Below are 20,946 nucleotides of genomic sequence, written 5' to 3'. Positions count from 1 at the left end.
GATTCCGTGTAGGAGGGGACTATCCAGGGGCATAATCATAGAGAGAATTCTTGCAAATATTTTTACCAAAAAAAAATTATAACCAGTCTACTTACTCAGCACCATCTTACCATCTTTCTCAGGAGAAAGACAGATAAAAAATTCTACAGAATAATAGAGGTTCATTGTTTGTTTTATTATTTTTGCTTGGGGAGGTTGGATTCCAAAGACTTAGCTATTATTGTTTAACCCGCGACTGGTTAAAATGTGGTCAGAAATACCAGGGAAATCAGGATCTATTCTCTTTCAGTCAAGAAAAAACAATAGTTTCTCTTCTTAACTGGCAATATCAGGGCACAACTCAACACACGCCCACAAGCATGTGCACCCCTACTTTTTGGGGGTGCAGGAATTTCTGCACCCCCTAACGAGAGATATGCGCACTCTGTTCATCTTCTCTGAAGGGAGAGGTGCAGAAGGGGAGCGAGACAGTAGACGTTCATGAATAGAGAGAGACCCGTCAAACTGTAGCGACGATGCACCGCAGGCGTGAGTGACTAAGAGAAATACCTAATGGCTCCTAGTTCACCTCGGATACTTAGGTTGAAACCTCTGACGGGGAAGATCTGCGTGGGGCTGGCCATCATTTGCCTTTGGAAATTGAAATTCACGTGGGCAAAGTGACAGTCATAAGCCTGTTGCCTTTTCCCTCGAGACGGGGGAAACGTGCATCAGTTTGCCAGGCTGATTCCAGGTGTATGCCAATTGTTCCAGCGTTACAGTCATCAGTAATCACCTCTTTTGTTTCCAGAGGACTTGCATGATAAATTATATCCTCACCAAACCTCCAGGCGACATCTGCATCCCCATGATGGAAAAAAATCACTGATTTTGCTACATGTAAATAATTTCCAAGTAGATAGCAATGCGCTTCCCCAAACATCACTTTATTGTCACCTACAGAGCAAAAATATTCAGCGACTGCCGAGGTCTGGCGAGGTGGGCAAGAAGACGGGCCGGGTGGTCAGGGAGGCGGGCCAGGTGGGCAAGAAATATTGATTGAATGTTAAATGCATTTACATTGGGTATTTTTACTCCGAATCAATATGTTTTCAAAGAGTGTTATGACCAGTTATTACAGAAGCTATCCTTCACTCATTTTTCCCTTTTATTTATTCGTTCATATACATTTAACTAAAGTTGCCCGAGTTCCTGGGGCTCATCGGGAACAGGCACTGTGACAAGTACGGGGGATGCAGGATCCGAGTCGCCATCGCTGCCGAAGCTCTGACCCTGTCCTGCGTGTGGGTTTCCCGTCTTGGGTCTGGGCTTCTCAGAGTACAGCAGGATCACAGACGGGGGGTCTCAATAGACTGGGCCGAGAAAGGGGGCGCCTGGGCTCAGTCTCACAAGGGCGACTGGATGGAGAAAGTGCTTCAGCCCAAGAGAACGAAACCGGGAAAGGAAAGACCATGTGGAAGCGTACTGTGCGTACGTGCCGGCCACGGTGCCTCGTACCGCACACGGACGGAAAATGCACAAGGCCTCTGCCTTACCGGAGGCCTTGAGGATAGACAAGGAACGATCAAGGCGGTAAGAGGGACCGGGTGCGAGTGGGACACAGGAAGGAGCATGGTACTCAACTCCGAAAGAGGAAACCTGGGCTAATTCTTCACGTGTCCTTCTCAGGGGTGTGTGGCTTACCCAGGTGAGCAAAAGCGGGGCTCGTCCGAGACGGAGAGAGCAGCTTGGCTAGGAGAGACATATGTCAGGGGACCTACGATCTCTAGACTAGACGGTAAGGGGGCATGCTGGATGCTCGCATTAGTGACCAAAAATAAGGCTGGAGAGAGACCCAGGGAGATTTGAGGAATTACAGGGTGGAGGGAGTCCAATAATAATAAAAGGCGGCAACCCTGCGGTGATTTTGTGCACTACAGTCGGCCTCAAAGGAAGAGTCACCCACGTATAATAAATTATTCCTATTAGGCAAAAGCCCCCAGAGGTGTCAGCTGTGAGTTACATAGAGACATCCGTTCTACCTCTGCATTTCCTTAGATTGAACTGGGGCCTTAGAATAAACATATGGTCTTGTTCACGAACATATTCCTTGGCATGGGGGGGGGACACACAACTAAAAAGCTGAGAAAGCTGAGTTATTTCAAACGTTTAATCGATGGCAAATGTCAAGGTGCGTGTGCTTATCGAAGGAGCATAAACGTCCGCAGTTGCCGCTCCCGCAAGCGCTGACCAGATGCTGAAGACCCCCTCGTGCATATCGATGGCATTCTTGCAAACCTCGTTTCACCGCGCGGGACGGGAGAGCTGATCTAGGTGAGAGAGACCATTTTAGGATCACCCGGGTGCGCGAGAACTCATCTCGCAAGGCGTCTTATAACTAGCTATGGCTGCCCCCCGAGTGATTCCGAGGTTTCAGAAAGCCAACAGTGACAGGATCGCAGGGAAGATCAATACAGGATCCACCGTGCAAGACAAGAGGGAGGAGCTTCATTAACCTTTACCATGTGGCTCCGTCCCTCCTCCTCAACAATGCCCCCAAGAGTTACGCAGGTGCTGCAGAGACCCTCGACCCAGGCAACTCGATAATCTTTAAAATACGGATATTGGGCCCTGGCTGGTGTGGCTCAGTGATTGGAGTGTCTGCCTGTGGACTGAGGGGGCCTGGATTCGATTTCGGGCAAGGCCACGTACCTCGGGTTGCAGGCTCGATCCCCAGCCCTGGTTGGGGTGCATGCGGGAGGCAACCAGTGTGTCTCTCTCACATCAGTGTTTCTCTCTCTCTCTCTCCCTTCCACTCTCTGAAAAAGCAATAGAAAGAAAAAATCCTCAGGTGGGGATTAATATATATATATATATATATATATATATATGGATATACATATATATATATGGATATTGTACTGCCAATATGCCAATATCAATCCCCTATGATGCATTATTTATTCAACATATGTTCAGCACACTCCCTCGCTCCCATGTATCCTGGAAAATGTCAACTTTTGTGGAGTGGCGCTAAGAATACAGACATAGGCAGCCATAGTTCAGCCGGATAACTGACATGAAATTCAAGTCCCTACGGAGTGGAAGGCAGTGCAAATCAGTGGCTTCTAGGGAATGGTTATCCCGTAACACATATTAGTGTTGTGAGCTCGAGCAAGTAAAATGCTCTAAAGCAGTCCTTATGTGTGTGTATGGGGAGGGGGGCATATTAGTGAAACCATCCTTACAAAATTGTGATTTGTGTTTATAAAAATCTTCAGGAGGACTCAGTATATGTTTTCTCTGTAAGAACTCCTGGCCATTGTTATAATCGTTGAAGCAAAAATGCACCTGCGATCCTAGTAAACGCACAGTGAGGGCTGCTCCTTGAGTTACAAAGCAGTGGCTTCACGTCCGCCGCCTCACTGGCTTCCCCACAAAGGCCCCCGAGGAGATAGGCCCTCGATCCTGATTTCAGAGCCGGAGAGTCTAAGGCTCGGTGAGGTTGCCCTTAAGCGATCGCCCTAAATCACAAAGCCAGTAAGTGGAAGGTCCAAGTGTGTGTGCTGGGGACAGCGGGGAGTTCAAGGGAGAAAATGAAGTTTGGCGTAAGAGGTTGCCTGACATTAATTGTGTGCCTCTTACCGACCAGGTCCTTTTACGTATCTTATCTCATTTTGGCTTTAGGACAGTCCTAAAAGGGGGGTGTACTGTTGCTCCATTTTACATATGTAGAGATTTATGTTGAACGATGTGAAGGGGCTTCTTCCAGGCCGCGGGAGAGCTAAGAGTCAACCCTCAGTTACTCTGATTCAAAGGCCCTTTCTTCGTGTTTCATTGTAAAATCTTGTTTGGGGTAACAGAGGATGCTGGCTTCCTAAACTGTCAAATGACCCAGAGGACCATAGCTGTGTTTTTTGGACAACCTGCCAATCTGTGCTGTGCTTCAGTGGAACTCCCTTCATCCCCGGCACACACACGCGTGTGCACACACACACACCCGCCTTTATGATTCTCCCCCTTGGGTTCAGTGCTTTAGGCTCTTACATGTTGCAGAAGTGCCGAGAGTGTGTGGCTTGCAGGCAACACTTAGAATTAGAAGTAAACAAGCTCACGGAAAGTAGTCCTCCTGCCCACTTAACCCGTCCAAACCCACTGCAGGGCTTTGGCTGAGAAACATTTAGGCCTAGAATGGGTCTGGGATTTCTTACGCCTTTGAAAACTTCACTTTGAAAATGCTAAGGAGCATTCGAATGGATGTTCAGGGTGGCTCATCCACAAAAGGCAGAAAGAGAGAAAATGCTTTTTTGTGTGTCTTGTTTGTTTGTTTGAAATGGGTTTCATTTTCTCTGTCAATCAAACTGAGGTCCCTCAGTACAGAGCATCCGTTCCCCAGCCTGTGAGAGGGGAAGGGAATTCACGCTGTTCAAATCTTCATATCCCTACTGTCATCTCTGCGGGATGATTCTGCAGAAGCCCAAATCACTAGGGGATAGCAGCCGTGACCTTCAAACCTCAGGAGGGCAGCCTCTGGGGTCACCCCAGGCAGGAAGGGCATTTCTTCCCTCCCACTGCTCCACGGTCCACCTGCAGTGTAAAAAGGAAGCACCTGTCACAGGAGCAAAACTCATCTTTTGTCAACTCCTTCAAAAACAAACAGCTCTGCAGAGCCGTCTGGGCCTGCCCCTGCACAAGGTACCAGGCACAGGGAGGGTCTGCTGTACGCACCTCCAGTCCTCAGGTTCATAGGGAACGAGTGCTGGGGTATTTTGTTCAAGTTTCCAAGGGCACATAGGCAGTAATTACATCCTTGGCTTGCATCTAGACCTGAATGATTAAGATATAAATGAGCTGCTCGGGCGGAGAGGTTGGACTAATGGCAAAAACAAGTATGATAATATATTATAATAGCTAAATGAGATGAAGCCTAGAAAGAACCCACTCCAGTTCCTGGCTTATCGATCACACATATTCAATAAAAATCAGTAGAATTTACTTAGGCTAAGTACTGCTATTTTCTCCGTTTCACAGATGATAAAAGCTGAAGCAAGTAGGGGTTAACTTGCCCCAGGCACTTAGCTGATAAAGGCAAAGCCAGAGTCTGACTCTAGAATGCAGGAGCCAAAGCATCCTGCAGGCACACTGCTCAGTGGTTCGCTTAACCTATCACAGCACTTAAGGAAAATGTCAATACCATTTTATTATTTTTTAATTTTTAATTTTTTTAAATTTATCTGTATTGTTGAGAGTATTACAGGTGTCCCATTTTTTCCCCCCCAATTGACCCCCTCCACCTTGCTACCACCCCCTGCCCAGGCCTTCACCCTGTCATTGACTGTGTCCATGGGTTATGCATATAACGTCTTTGGTTAATCTCTTCCCCCCCTCCATCCCCCCTCCCTCTTCCCTCTGAAATATGATCATCTGTTGCCTGCGTCAATGTCTATAGGTCTATTTAGTTCATCAGATTATTTTGTTCATTAGCTTCTTCTTAAAGAAGACCCTTCAACTTTTCCTGTAGTGCTGGTCTGGTGGTGATGAACTCCTTTAGCTTTTCCTTGTCTGTGAAGCTCTTTACCTGACCTTCAATTCTAAATGATAGCTTTGCTGGGTAGAGCAATCTTGGTTGTAGTTCCATGTTTTTCATCACTTTGAATATTTCTTGCCACTCCCTTCTGGCCTGCAAAGTTTCTGTTGGGAAATCAGCTGACAGTTGCATGGGTGCTCCCTTGTAGGTAACTAACTGCTCTTCTCTTGCTGCTTTTAAGATTCTCTCTTTGTCTTTAACCTTTGGCACTTTAATTATGATGTGTCTTGCTGTGGGCCTCTTTGGGTTCCTCTTGTTTGGGACCCTCTGTGCTTCCTGGACCTGTAAGTCTATTCCTTTCCTCAGGTAGGGGAAGTTTTCTGTCATTATTTTTTAAAATAAGTTTTCAATTTCTTGCTCTCTTTCTTCCCCTTCTGGCACCCCAAAATATGAATTTTAGGCCTCTTGAAGTCCCAGAGGCTCCTTATACTGTTTTCATATTTCTGGATTCTTTTTCCTTTTTGCTCTTCTGGTTGGGTGTTTTTGTTTTCTCATGTTCAAATTTGCTGATTTGATTCTCAGGGTCCTCTACTCTACTGTTGATTCCCTGTAAACTATTCTTCACTTCAGTTTCTTGTAGCTTCATTTCAATTGGTACTTTATTATGTCATTGTTTTTCTCAGTTATTTCCCTAATAGTCTGCTTAAACATCCTTACAAACAAAATTCTGAACTCTGTATCTGTTAGCTTGCTTGGATCTATTTCATTTAGTTCCTCTTCTAGAGATTTCTTCTGTTCTTTCCTTTGTGACATGTTTCTTTGCCTCCACATTTTGGCTGCTTGCTCGTGTTTGTTTCTATGTATTAGGTAGAGCTGCTGTGTCTCCTGGAATTTGTAGAGTGGCTTTGTGTAGTAGGTGTCCTGTAGGATCCCATGGCTCAGCCTCCCCAGTCACCTGAGCTGGGCCTTCTAGGTGCTGCTCTGTGTGGGCTGTGTGCACTGTCCTGCTGTAGCAGAGCCTTGGCTGCTGTTGGTGTCCCTGGGAGGAATTGACCCCCAGGCCAATTGGCTGTGAGGACCAGCTGCAACTACAGCCAGAGAGCTGCTGTGCTGGAGACATCTCTATGGAGCAGGATTTACTTCAGTGGAGCTTTGGTTCACCAAGTGCGCCCCTTGAGTGTGTCACTTGTGGATGTGGTAGGGCTGTAATCCTGCGTGGTCGAGTCTGAGCACCAGGTGCACTGTCTCTGGGGCCTCCGGGGAGGTGCAAAGTCAGCCTCTGCCAGTGCCTTGCCCAGGGCCACCCTGCATGACCTACACAGCAACCGTAGTTGGCTGCTCCTTGTGCTGGGCTTGGAGGTGTCCAGGAGAGACCAAGCTATGAGCCAGTGCAGGCTGCCACCAGTGCCAGGCCTGGGGCCACTTATCAAGCCGTATGGAGCACGCTGCTGCTTGTTTGAGAGATTTTAGGAAAGTCCTAAGCATGAGGCTCGAGAGGCCACTTGCACAGAAAAGCCCCTGGAAATGGCCTGGATGAGCTGCAGGTGGGGAGGGCGGGGCCAGAGGTGTGAGTCGGGTGCTGGCGATTCAAACATGGCGCCCGCCTGCCGGCTGTGCGGGGAGGACTCGCCACAGGAGCCATGGCCTCCGCCAGCCCTTCTGCCCTGAAGGAAGCCGCCCCTCCGCCTCTCGCCCCGATTCCAGGCAGGTTAGTTCCTCCCCGAGTGTCCCGGGTCCTTTCAGGCCGCTGCCCGGCGCTGGGCTCAGAGGGGGCGCGTCCGAGTGAGTCCCTGTGCGGGCCCTTAAGAGGAGCTGCTGGGGCTCCCGCAGCCTCTGGGTCCCTCAGCGACAGTCCCCCTGGTTTCACAGCCCAGAGTTGTGGGGACGTCTCTTCCTGGCCCTGGAGCCCTGGGCTGGGGCCTCCTGGGGGGATGGGACCCCTCGCTCCTCCGGGAAACCTCCGCCGCCGAGATTCCCTCCCGGGTTTAATCTGCGGCACCGGGTGTGGGCCCGCGGCCGTGTATCTGAGATTCAGCCCCATCGGCCCGCCTCTCTGCCCCTCCTACCAGTCTGGAAGCTCCTTCAGCTCCCTGGTTGTGGGGCTTCTGTTCAGCCAGGTTTCAGGAGGCTCTGAGTGACGGTGGTCCTGTATTTTAGTTGTAATTTTGATGCGGTTGCGGAAGGCGGCGGGTGCAGCTGTTACCTGCGCTGCCATCCTGTTTCTCTCCTCAATACCATTTTAAAGTTTATGGAACTGAAGGAAAAGAAATTAGATAATTTGCGTACAATTCTATGGTTAGGAAGCTGGGGAGTTGGTCTACGGGGAACTCTTCATAAAACCCACTGTCGGCAAGACTGCCTGGTCATAGTCCTGGCCAGCTCGGCTCAGTGGTTAGAGCATCGGACGGGTCCTGGGTTTGATTCCAATCAAAGGCAGGTACCCCGGTTGCAGGCTGGATCCCCGGCCCCGGTCGGGGAGCATGCGGGAGGCAGCCAGTCGATGTGTCTCTCTCACATTGTTTCTCTCTCTCTCCCTTCCGCTCTCTCTGAAAAGCAATGGAAAAAGTATCCCCAGGTGAGGATTTAAAAAAAAGACTGGTCACTGTTAAATTTTTATTTCCCCTTGTTTCAACAGCCGTTGCATTAAGTATAGATTCTGCCTTCACACCTCCAAAGGACACCTACAAGATGCAGAAGTGTCCTTGTAGCTCCCCAACGCACGCTGCCTAACCTACGATGCGTTGACTCCAATAAGCGAAAAGAGACACAAACCCCTCCCTGCCCAGGTTCCCAGCTGCAAGTCTTCCAATTAGAAATGTCTCCTTTTCTTAACTCGAGTAACGTCTCCAGCACAGATAGCAATTTCACCGCGGCATCTTTAATGCCCATTAACGATGTGATCTTTCTGCCGAGCTTAAAAGCCTGGAGCCGGCGACAGGCCCGAGGTAGGTAGGTTGGAAGGTCACGCAGCAGGCATAGCTACTGATCTGAACATATTAAAGGGCGGGGGCCAGGATGAAAGGAGCCAGATGAGGGGCACTCACAAAGCAACACTTGAGCACAAACCGACTGCTGATTTTTTTAAAATAAGAGCATTGCCATGGGAAGGTGGATTTGCAATCTCTCTTTGGCCTTGTTTTCACTGGCGAAAATCAAACGGGTACTTGAGGCAATCAGGACTGGGAACGGTGCCTTGTGCAGAGTAGGTGACTAAGACATTTGAAAAATGAATATTCAGGCATTAAAAAAACACACAACAAAAACCTGCTGTCATGACAAGGGAGTGAGAAAGATGGCAACATTCTCGCGTGAAGGGCGATCATTATTTGAATAATCGTGTAAACACCCAGATTATCTTGGTGTGCGTAGACGTGGCTTTAACTTTGGCTTTGAGAATTCAGATTCTCTGATGCAGGAATGTCCCGACACGGAGAAGATGTTTTGCTTGTATAAAGGGAGGCTGGCGACTTCACATTTTTTCAGTTTTCCCCAGATTAGATAGCCCGGGTGGACTAAAACATTCATCTTCCATCCCAGAAACGGCGAAGTCGCTCGAGACGGGACCCCTGCCCTCAGAGGGACTTACCGTTGAACTGCGATGCGCACGGGGGTAATTGATTTAGTTCCATTTTCCGGTGAGAGAGCAAGTTCTGCTTTGATTTAGAGCCGCCGACTCTGCCCTGCACGCCAACCATCGTCTTCCAAGTAAGGCGACTCATCTTCCCCAGTAGTGGGGACAAGCGCCACGGGAGAGGACAACACAGAAAAGGCAACGGCCGTAACAGCGGCAGGGAGACCGGGCACCGTGCCCTGTGCCCGGGCTGTGCCCGCACTTTGTGCACCCACCCCGTATCGTGGAGTGATACGACCATCTTCCTTTTATATAAAGGAAAACTGACATTTCCGTGGTCTACACAGTCTTGTGGAAACTATGTAAAAGTAAACATAAGATCTCTTTTTTGTTGATTTTTTAAAAATTGAATTTATTGGGGTGACATTGGTTCATACGGTTATATAGGTTTCGGGTGTGTGACTCTGTAACACATCATCTGTATATTGCATGGTGTGTTCAGCACCCCAAGTCGGGTCTCCTCCCGTCACCATTCACCCCCCTTTACCTTCCTCTGCCTGCCTCCCCCGCCCCTTTCCCTCTGGTAATCGCCACCCTGTTGCCTGCATCTATGAGGTTTTTGGCGGTTTTGTGCTTCGCCCCTTCACCTTTGTCACCCAGCCCCCCAGCCCCCTCCCCTCTGACAGCCGGCAGTCCGTCCTCTGTATCTGTGAGTCTGTCTCTATTTGTGGGCGAGTCCGTTTTGTTCATCAGATTCCACGGGAGTGAGGTCACTGGGTGCTCGTCTTTCTCGGACCTGCAGGGTCTCTTCTTTGACCTCAACTCCTTTCACCACCTTCGTATCACTTCACTCCAGCCCCCCCCCCCCCCGTCACTCTGGCTCTTTATGGTTGAACCCCTTGAACTCATCATAGCCATCCTCACCTCACGGCCACCGAACCTACCGCCTCCTCTCCTGTCCCCTCACCTTGCCCCGCGTGCATCAGAAATGATGACTCGTTCATGACGTGCCCCAAATCTACTCCGAGGTCCAAGTCAGACCGTCACTGAGCGCGCCCCTTCCCTGTCCTCGGTCCCCCAAACCAGCTTCCCTCCCCCTCGTCCCCCCCTTCCCGTTCTGTGATGCCTCACGGCTGGGCCACTGTCTTGAACCCAGTTCTCCTGCTGTCCAGGCTAAGCTGGGTGAGAATTCTGGATAATTCCACGCTGTGCACCGTGTGCACTCATCTAACACTAGTCGCCGGAGCTGTGGGGACGGAGCCATTCATCCGTGTGTCCTCCGAGAGTTCCTGAGTCTGGTTTGGAAAGGCAGCTATTTTCCTAGTGGCTCTCGGCCTGTTTTTTTGAGGATGTAGGAAGGGGTGAGTTCACACGGGCGTGCCTTTGATGAAGACTGGGTTTGAAATCAAGATCTGGATTACCAGAACCATCGCCTGGGGTGTTTACGCTGATTTAGATACAGGATGTTCTTGGAAACCGCTCTATACTGGGTCCGGATGCGGTAAGAACCTCATATTCCCTTCCGAAAACGTCCTCGATGTTCATCTGGAAGAGTCTTTATTAGACTTCTTAACATAGATTGTCTTAGGTCTTCCTTTGTGTTTTGCTGCGTAATTCACTCTTTATTCCACGCTTCAGTCTTTCGAATAGAAATTCACTGTAAAGTATGAAAAGATGAAACCCAAATGCTCTCTTAAAGTATCGCGGCTCTCTGCTTTATTTCAAAGCTAAGGCAACCGAAAGCCTTACGTAGATTAATAACAGCCACTGTTATTTTAAGTTTATGTCACAGGGTTTGAACATCACAGACCCTGAAAATACATGTTAAGTGGGATAACATGCTTACTCCTCAAAGACCTTCTGACACCCGGTTCCTTGATTAGTAATCCGGGCCCAATAAGAATACCTGCTACGACCTTGGGGAAATGATCTAAAAATGCAACCGGGTAAGTAGTGAAATTGGAATGCAAACACGATTAGGGGTGATTCCAGAGCCTGAACATTAGCTGACATGATATTCAGAAGCATTCTGAAAATACACATTCTAAAGAAATTACACCTACTCTAAGCTCTGCAGAAATTAGAATGTTGAAAAGGGAACAGAGTTCCCTAAACATCTCTGGGTGTTTTTTTTTCTCGGCATCCCTCTAATAATTCCAAAATGCAGGGAATTTGGTGGCCGGGCTCTTAATATCACTGCCCACTGCCAGGAAACACCATACTTTTCCTTGGCAAGCTTGGAAAATCAAATATCTTGAGAATATTTTAAAAGACTCATCAAAAAAAACCCACAAAACTCCTTTTTATTTTAAAAGAAAGTATTAAAATGAAATCATGCAAGACTTCAAAATGTATTCAGATTTCTCCATAGCCTTATAACAATAGGGGATTTTATCAGATTACATTTTCAATAAAAAAAAGAGCTTGAATGATTCTCAATCGTAAGGGTGGCCTACACAGGTATATTTTCCTTCGACCGGTTCAGCTCTGCGCTCTCCATCTGTATGTTAACCCATTAATACGTGGGCGAATTTGAGGAAAAGCAGATCGGTTTGGCCTTTGAAGTCATTTTCGTACGACCAAAACAGCACTATTTCCAATACGATAAACGGTGTGGATTTTAAGACTCACAAGCACGTGCCGTTCTCAGCAACCTGGGAGGAAGGACGGTAGGGCCACTGCTTGAATGACAATTTTATCTACACAACCGCCTTCCGTATATGCCCAAAGACATATGTTTAGCCACGCTGTTTTAATATAACATATTAAACTTTAAAATGACTCAAGGACAAGCACCGGACTTCAGCTAGCTGTAGGATGCCACATTTCCTCGCATCATTTCTCTCTTTTTTTTTTTTTTAGCAGCTATTTTACCACTAAACCAGAAAAGAAGGAATTATGCAGGAAAATTGCTCTCAGCGGCTACTCCTGCTGGATCATAGGACCCAGAGCGTAATAGCTGCCCCCGTGGTGCCTCGGAGGGCTTGGGCTGAGCCATTGACCACTGCTAACACCTCGGGGGGAAAATGGGCTGGACTGGAGTGGATCTCGGGCTTCCCAGATTTTTATGCAAACAAAATGTATTTGAAATGCGGGGCCTATCCCCAGAAATGCGTATTCCATCGATTTAGAGTAATAGCTAAGGATATGCTTTTTTTTTTTTTTTTTAACATGCTCAGATATTTATACCTGGGTTACTGCCTAAAATTTCTTACAATTGGCTTCTCTTTGTGTGACTATTTGCTCAGACACAGTGGTAATTAAATGGACTTGAAATTTGGGGCGTCAAGATGGACCAGATATATCAGAGCCTAGCCTCTAATCTAATATAGTTAACATCGTTAATGTAATAATAAACGTAAGAGTCGTGGTGGGCGCTCCTCTCGCTGCATCCTGCCTGTGTTGGGCTTCTTAAGGTGCTGCTTCTCATTTTTAAGTTTCTTGTTGCGCATTAGCTCATACGCGCTGACGTATATTACATATTTATTGAACCAGCCAATTCACATCACTGTATTTACTTTACGTTTACTTTATAATAAAACCTCCATTGCGTCTCTGCATTCGATACTCCAGAAATCCCAGGGCCGTGCGTTCCTGTCGCCTCCTTCCCAGCGGAATAGGAAACGTTCAGCCCATTTCTGAAGGGTGATGAGAGCCTTGTCTACGTGGGAAAGAGAGAAGCGAGGTTATTGGAACAAGGGGGGGGAGACACAGAGTTATAGAGCCACAAAGACGGTGCAAGACACCGAGCCAAGACAGACTTGTGGAAATGGGGCAGGGTAGGGGTTAACCAGCATCCGTTCCCTTATGGACAGATTGCGTTTGGGGTCCCGAACTCTCAGGTGGATATGCCGGGTAGGGAAGTGGAGGCGGCACAGAGCTAAACTTTTGGGGGGGGGGGGGGAAGTATTGTCTGGTATTTGAAATCAGAGGGGTGAGTGAGATTCAAGTGGTTCATAAGGAGGTTCGTGGAGAGGCTGCAGACAGATGCTATGGAACAGAAGCGGGGAGCAGGGAGGGGGGGAGGGAGGCCGTTCCCCGCCTCTAACGTGCCAGCCTCTTCCTCTGCGCCCAGTTCAGAGGCCACCCCCTCCTGAAGGCCTCCTCTCGTCTGGGTCTGTGTTGGTGGAAATTTAAATCGAGGTGCAGGTGACACAGCGGACCGCAGGGGGTGGGCGCCGAGACCGAAGGGCAAGGAGCAGAGTTAGGGAGTGAGCCCTCAGGGCCGGGGCTGTTTTCTTCCTCTGGGTCAGGCGCTCCTTAAATGGGCGGCTGTGTCCTCAGCGAGCTGACCGTGCACCTGCTCGTTCCACGGAGAGGGACTGAAACCCGCCCCGGAGACCTCTGTAGAGTGACACGTAGGACAGGCAAGGGGATGCACTCAGTGGCGGGGACAGCGCCCCTGCGTCCCAGGACCTTCCCGTGGTGGGGGGGGCAGAAAGCCATCCCGACTCGCTGGCTGCTGGCTGGGCGGACGTGTGGCCAGGAAGCCGCTCCTCGGACGGCGCTGTCTTGTGGGAAACGGGCCCCGACGGACTGACCGGGGGCAGGCCCCCGGGTGTGGTTACGATGAGGCCTGCGTGCCGGCGACGGAGAGTGGGCCTGTGCCCCTGCTGTGTCTTTCGCGTTGTGACTTATTTTCCTGTGTGCAGATAAAAAAGGTTCAGGGAGACGGTGGCATCTAACGAAGCGATGACTTCCGGGGATGCTCGGCCTCCTCCAAGTCGAAACAGGTTATTCAGATAACACACTGTTTGGGGCGCTTCCTCGCTCTTGTGGTCTTAGCTCTCCCTTCCGTGTTGAATGGTTTCAATCTCTCTCACACACACTATACTTCAATTCAACTGCTATTTTAAAAGTGTTACCGTCTGTTCCAGCCGCACTGTGCATCCAGTGTGTTAACGAGCGCGGGTTTATCAGCCGCCCCCCAGAACGCATTCACCTCTGACTCGCGGTGTCTTACATGCTCAGAGGCACCCATCCCCTCAGGAGGAATGTTGTGGAGCAGTCACTCTCCTAACAAGGCTAGCTTTCCGGCGTCGGGGTTTCTTGACCACTTTTAGGCGGTTTTCTGAAACGTTCCCAAGAAATTTTACTAAGGGCCTCCGTGTTTCTCTGCGCTGCTATCGCCCTTAGTAGCTTGCACACTTAAAAAAAAAAAAATTCATTCTTTTCACTTCTTTTTCAGATCAGTTGCTATTTATAACGGCTCTAAATTTTCCGTTCAAAGTAGAAATTGGCTGTGGGAATAGGTTTCCGCACCGTGGGTTAGCCAATGCAGGTATTGTTGGGATAGGATGGAGATCAGGTTAAGCACCGCCCCTCCCTCTCCCAGGCCCACTCGCGAAACCCGCTCCCCCGGGCACTAGGGACCCCCGCGAGGCCCGAAGGGCACGGGAGTGAGAGCACGCGCGCAGGTTATGGGCAGGCGAACGGTAAGCGCGGGAGACCTGGGGCGGTGTGACTGTGCCCTGTCGTCCCCTGGCACCGAAAGTGACCACGTCTTGGTAATTAGCTCAGGCCTATGCCACGCCATGCTGTTGTAGGGGTTCAGATTAAGTCGCCCCAAGTTGGATACTGTGCCACTCCGGCCAGGATATGCTAAGCTACACTGTGTCCTGTCGACTTCCAGGGTACAAGGTTTTGACTGAAAGGGCGTCGTACTGAAATGCTTTGCTCCCGTGGCCCCGGCTGGGTAGCCCAGTCGCTCAGAGCATCGTCCCACCCGGTACAGCGAGGTTGTGGGTTCGATCTCCAGTCAGGGCGCCTGCAAGAAGCAGCTGATGAATGCGTAACAAGCGGGACAACGAATCCGTGTTTCCTTCTCTCTCCAAAATCAATAACTAAAATTTTAAGAATACCTTTGATCCCTCTCAAATCCCATGCTCTTGCCTACCAGGGACTGCTACCACTTAAGTCTTCTCCTTGCCTCCATACGCCTCCCCTTTATTTTATCTTTGAGCTTTAATACAACCTCCTTAAAATCCATTTTCCCTTGTTTTCTGGGGTGACTTTTGATAAGAGGACAGAGTGTGGAAAATACACATCGGAGAGGATTGTCATTCTTAGCTGCCTGCTGAGGAATGTTGAGCGAGTCACTGGATCTTTCGAAACCCTGTTCCTCATACATAAAGCGGGAGTAAGGGCGCCCTTCCCTGCCTCTGTAAAACACATTTAATTAGATTTACTGATTGTCTTAATTTCCTGGGGCTGCCATAACAAATTATTACAGACCGGGAAGATTACTGTGTATTAACAACGTAGAAACAGTACGTGTCGCTACTTAAGTTCCGTAGGTTACTTGATGAGTCCCAAGTTCTCTAAAGTACAAAGCACAGCCTACCCTGGGCACGTGTCCTCAGCCAGGTGACACTCGTTCCGATATTTATAGGAAACATCGTGTTGCGTGGCTCCAGTGAGATAACTTTTTCCGTGAAGAACATGCCAGTTCGTTCCGTGTGCTTATAAATGGTTGACTGAACCTTAAACTAGATGTTAGTCTAAAAACTTCGAAAGGAATTCTCAAATAACGCGTTGCTGTTTCTCTAAAGCCAAAGTAAGCCTTGGTCAATGGTTTGTGGCTACTTACCCGGTTTAATGAAAGATTAGGAGATCTGGTAGTGGGTTCACACTCAGGTAAACATTGAGATTCCTGGCAGCAGGTGGCAGGTGGGCAACCTAATGAGGGAAAAACGGGAAAAGAGTGACAAATGATCTCATTAGGTGGCTCCGCATATACGGTTGCTGGTTGCAGGTTTAGTGGTTGGTACACTTTCAATGAATTATGTAGGAAGTTATAATGGTGCTGGGAGAAACTGGCTTCACGGAGTCTGAGATTTTATTAATTCATTACGGCCTGATTGTTTCCAATAAGACTTAGTGTCTATGGTAATAAACGTATATAAATGAAGTGTGGATGTTATGGACGTGGCTTCATATTTACAGATATTGGATACTGTGTGTATATGAATCTAATACGCGGAGAGCTCATGGGTTTCAGTATCTTTATTGCTTTGCCAGGTTGTTGTTTTTTTATAAATAAACAACAGACACAACAATGATAAGAACTTAATTAAATCTCTTGTCCGCGGAACAGAGAGCCATTTTTCCCTTTGTTTTGACCTTCTTGCCATTTTCATTCCATTTGAATTGATCAGGAATATTTCAATTACATTTGCAAGTCAAATGCCAGAAGACGTTCCTCGAAAAGGCATGCTATCTACTGATCTTCTCTTCCTCTCTTCTCTTCTGTCATAAATATTTGTCTGGCAAGTGCCTTCATTAACTCTGGCTCCGCGTTGCTCCTGCTCACGTTGAAAAGGCTGAACGAAAGCCGGAGCCCCGTGATTTCAAGTAAATGGGACCTGCACTAATGTGAAAGTCCTACATCAGGGCAACAGGGGCAGATGAGCTACGTCGAAACAAAGAGAGAAGTTAGGTGTTTCTGCTTTCTCTTATCCGAAGGAAATAACCATGTGGAAAGAACGTGGGATATTTAAATAACAACAATGATGATTCTTTTTTTATTAAAAATACAAAGTAATAGGTGAGAGAGGGAGGGAAAGAAAGAGGGAGGACTGTCTATGGGAAAAATAATATACAAATAAACTTGAAGGACCATCCAGGTAGGCACAGTCCATCTCTTTAGATAGATTTTTCGTTTTTCATGGACTAGGCGTATAGGATAACCAGTGAATACAGTCCTGTTTTAGTTGGCTCAGGCTGCTGTAACAAAATACTGAAGACTGGTGGCTTAAACAACAGACAGTTATTTCCCACAGTCCTGGAGATGAAGTCCAAGACCAAGGTGCGGGCAAGGTATGTTTCCTTCTGAAGCCTCTTGTCTTGGTGGCCTGCAGGTGGCCACCAAGTTGCTGTGTATTTAGATGGCCTCCTCTGTGTGTAGAGTGCTTTCTGGGGTCTCTCCTTATAAGGACACAAATCGTATAGGGTCAGATCCCACTCTTATGGCCTCGTTTAATCTAAATTATTTGCTTCGAGACTCCGTCTTCCGATACAGCCACACTGGAGGGTTAAGGCTTCAGCATATGAGTTTTATTTGGGGGGGACTGGGGGGTGGCGCATGGCACAAACAACATTCAATCTATAACAAATACTTACTGGCTTATTTACTAAAGGAACATTTTTCTTATAAGGATATTAATGTTGTATGAAAGAAGGCCTTTGATTTCCAACCCTAAGTGAGTCAAAAGCTGAGTATCAACAATCAAAGAAGAAATTCCTTCTAGACTAACCATGGGAGGTACTTATGCAGACTCTGTGTCCCCCACCTCTGGATGTACGTCATCCAGTTTCAGCTCAGGAGAGAGCTACCGTGCACCTCTTTAATATGATGGCTTTTCAGTTATTTTAGAACAAGTTTTTGCTCTCTGAGCCTTCTCTGTTTGGATCTAATCATCCTCAGCTTATTGCTCATGTTACATGATATGAGGCATGCCTAGAGAAACACTTGGAAACTACCAACATTTCTCTCTTAAATTTGCATATAGGACCCAGGCTATATACGGTGTTTCCAATAGCCTGAAATTGAACTTCCTAAATGACTTATTCTGTCAGAATTATATGTGGTTCAAAATAACATGAGAGAGATAATCAAGTCCCACAAAATACGGCTACTGGTGATCTAGTCATTTATTTATTCAGCAAAAAAATTGGCTGAACACTCATTATGCATCTAAAATTGGTTGTTACTTAGAAGTTCCCTACTTTATTTCTGTATCCCTGGTGTCTGTCGTAGCCTCATTGCTATATCATTTCTTTGTAATAAGAGTTGTGATGAAAAATAAAGGATTTTATAAGATTACATAACTAATCTATCCTGGGAGATGGGGGACGACTTGTGAAGGAAATTATGCACAAAGAAGCTATATTAAGCAAAGATATAAAGGCATAAATATTAACTATTCAAATTAAGGCTAAAGAGGGGTAGAGAGATTTCAGGAAGAAGGAAAAGTAAATATGAAAGCCCCGGAGAGAGAAGATCTTTGGCTCAGAACAGGCCAGGTTGGCTGGAACACACACAGAGAAAGACTAGCAGGGAGGAAAGCTGGACGCCTGGGCAGGGACTACAGTGGGAAGTCACATGGGGAGGAAATAAATCTCCAATCTGTAATAAAAGTTCCAAGTGTACTCAGCAAGCTTTTAATGAATCAGTTAGGTGTTCAGTGCCTTAAAACGGAAAGCCTTCCAAATAAAAGTGGGCTAAGCAACGTGCCCAGTGTTGCTATGAGGCTCTTTGCTCTGGACCAAGCCCTGTGCTGGAGTCTGGGATGGAGCTGTGACTAAGGCTGGTCTCCCTCAAGGGGGTTACAACCCGGTGAGATAACGCACACGTTTTATTGAATAGTATCTGTCTGTCTCTATAATGTCAAAATCATTGCATAAAAATTCTGAGGCTTTTTTTCTATTTTATTTTGTGGTTTTTTGGTGGGTTTTTTTTATTAAAAGCAAAACAACACAACAATCTTAAAGTTGGAAGAGCAGTAAGTCATACCGCTGCTGTGGCTCACGGATGGGCCCGGGGTGCATGCTCGTCCACTGAGAGGCAGGCCCTGGGCACAGGACTGTGGGTTTAGGCCTGTATGTGACCAAGAGTCAGAGAGATGGAAACCACCGGGGAACAGAAAGCAGCAAGGGTTCCTCATCAGGCACCCCAAAGCGCTCTGCTCTGCTCGTTGCCTCTCCTTTGCCTCTGTATCCTTTGCGGTTCCTGTCCCAGCTGAACCCGGGACAATTCCAAGTCGCTCCTTCCACCCTTTCAGCTTCTGGTCATCTTCAGACTTCCTGAAGATTGAAGAGACATTCAAACATTCTTTCCTTTAGCTGGCCTCCGCGTTCACCACAGGCTTGGTGCCCGATGGCAGGCCTTTAGGTGGGGCTGAAGAGATCCCCAACCTAGCCGCCCGGCGGCTTTCTCCCTCTCCAGGCTCACGGGCGCGTGGAAGGGTTCGGCTCTCTGCCTGCGCCTCGGTCTCTGCTAGCTCAGATCTAACTTTCCCGCTTTCCTTTCTGCTGCCACATCATCAACAGTTTTATGGGGGGGGGGGGGGGTCTTCCTCTTTGGCAGGCGGTTCTGTGAGCTTTGGTTCTCCCACCTCTGCTTCGTCTCGGTACATCTTCTTCATTGCCTCCCCTTCAGCATGCTCAAGACAGGCCTGGAGCCTGCTGCTGAGATCCTGTTTTAGTTCCTTGGTCTCCAAACCACGAGCAAGACATTCCTGCTTATGTTCAGCAAGCATGGCCTTTGGTCAATGAGATCTCAGCCCCCCGCACTGGCTCCCAATGCCCAGCGCCGGGCAGGTCTCGGGCTCATTGGGCAGTCTCCTCAGCACCTCCATGTCCCCTCTCTTTCATCAGAGTTCCAAAGCTATCTGTGACCCCCAGAAGGCCAAGACGTGCCCTTTCGCGCACAGAGCTCCACCGTCTCGGCCGCCTTCTTGTCACCCCTCTCACAGAGGTTAATTTTAAGGCTACATTTGGTACAGCCTCTAACAACCTCCATGAAAATTCTAACAGGTGCTCTCGGGAAACAAAATGAAGAAAACAAACTGTAAGTAAATGTTTTTCTTCCATAATCTGTTGTCAGACTCTGAAAGGAAATTCGTACATAATGTAACTGCAGCGTGCTGTCCGAAATGAAACAAGGCTGTGCACTTGGAACGAGGCAGGCCTGTGCCCCTCCTGTTCATCTGGTCTGCCCTGGGTCATTTATTCGGTACATGCTTTGTGTTACTCAGCCAAGGAGTAAGGGAGTCAAGGATCCCATTACTTTAGAAATACTGTCATTAGACGTGTGCCTGGTACTGTTAGTCCACTTTAATTGTCCATCAAGGTCCTTCCTTCCAGCCCAGCTGGTGTGGCTCAGAGGTTGAGCATCGACCTATGAACCAGAAGGTGATTTGATTCCCCGGTCGGGGCACATGCCCGGGTTGCGGGCTCCATCCCCAGCAGGGGGCGTGCAGGAGGCAGCCGGTCAGTGACTCTCATCATTCATGTTTCTCTCTCCTTTCCCCTCTCTGAAATAAAAACATTTTTAAACAAACAAAACTTCCCTTTCCTAGTCAGTCATACACAGAAACCCATGGGTGTGGAGCATGAAGCCGGTTTCTGAAAATGGAGTCATTCACCTCCTTTGGCATAATGCTCATGGGGAAAACATTTCACAAAGATTAGAAAACAGGAACTTCTCTACAAGGGAATAGGTATTTAACTATTTCACCTATTTAGAGTATCAGAGAACCAGATGATCAGGTTAAGAGATGTTTCTACCTCGATGCCATACAACGCACCAGGTGGGCAACAGCTGGATATTAGTCTGTACATCTGGATGTGCCTCCGCCCCCCACCCCCGGGAATATCAATGCTTTTGGTTCTCCTTGTAAATAGGTCTTGGAGCATATTCTCCTGTCTTTTGTCAAACACTTGTTATTTACTCAATTTGAATATATTTTAAAAATTATGATGCATATATCTACGGGCTTTCAATGATCATTTCATCTTTTTACTCATATTTTGCAGTTTTAGAACGTGGCTGCGTTTTCTCTAGCAAATTATTCTCAGGATATGCTCTTTAGTTTGCTATGCTCAAAAAGAAAAAAACCAATGCTATAAATACAGTAAGCAGGGGCCAAAGCCGTAAGGTTAAACAGGTTAAGATGCACAGATAATAAGGTGATAGAAAGTGGAAATGCATGAAAATATGAATGACTGAAAAGCAGCTTTTAAAATAATTCAATAATACAGTCGAAGCTGGGGTTAGAGGTAGGGAACAGCGAAGCTGCTGTCCTTTATGTGACTCCCTCTTTCCTTTGAGTCACTGGAAAGCAAATAAAGAGAAGATAGATGAGAG

General features: G+C 47.8%; 1 protein-coding gene and 1 pseudogene across 2 annotated transcripts in view; one reads left to right on the top strand and one right to left on the bottom strand.

Moving 5' to 3' along the window:
* Positions 1-20,946, top strand: part of CDH8 (cadherin 8) — a 269,040-nt gene that overhangs the window by 240,239 nt on the left and 7,855 nt on the right. The gene's annotated exons all lie outside the window — the stretch shown is intronic.
* On the bottom strand, positions 15,672-19,336 carry LOC308547962 (SAP domain-containing ribonucleoprotein pseudogene; annotated as a pseudogene). Its single transcript has 2 exons — positions 18,788-19,336; positions 15,672-15,755 (listed from the first exon to the last, which is right to left on the bottom strand). The product of its transcript is annotated as an SAP domain-containing ribonucleoprotein pseudogene (transcript).

The sequence above is a fragment of the Miniopterus schreibersii genome, assembly GCF_964146895.1.
Source record: "Miniopterus schreibersii genome assembly, chromosome: 18".
In the NCBI taxonomy this organism is placed as follows: Eukaryota; Metazoa; Chordata; class Mammalia; order Chiroptera; family Miniopteridae; genus Miniopterus; species Miniopterus schreibersii.
Note: the sequence above shows the minus strand (reverse complement) of the source record. Positions and strands in the feature narration are given on the sequence as shown.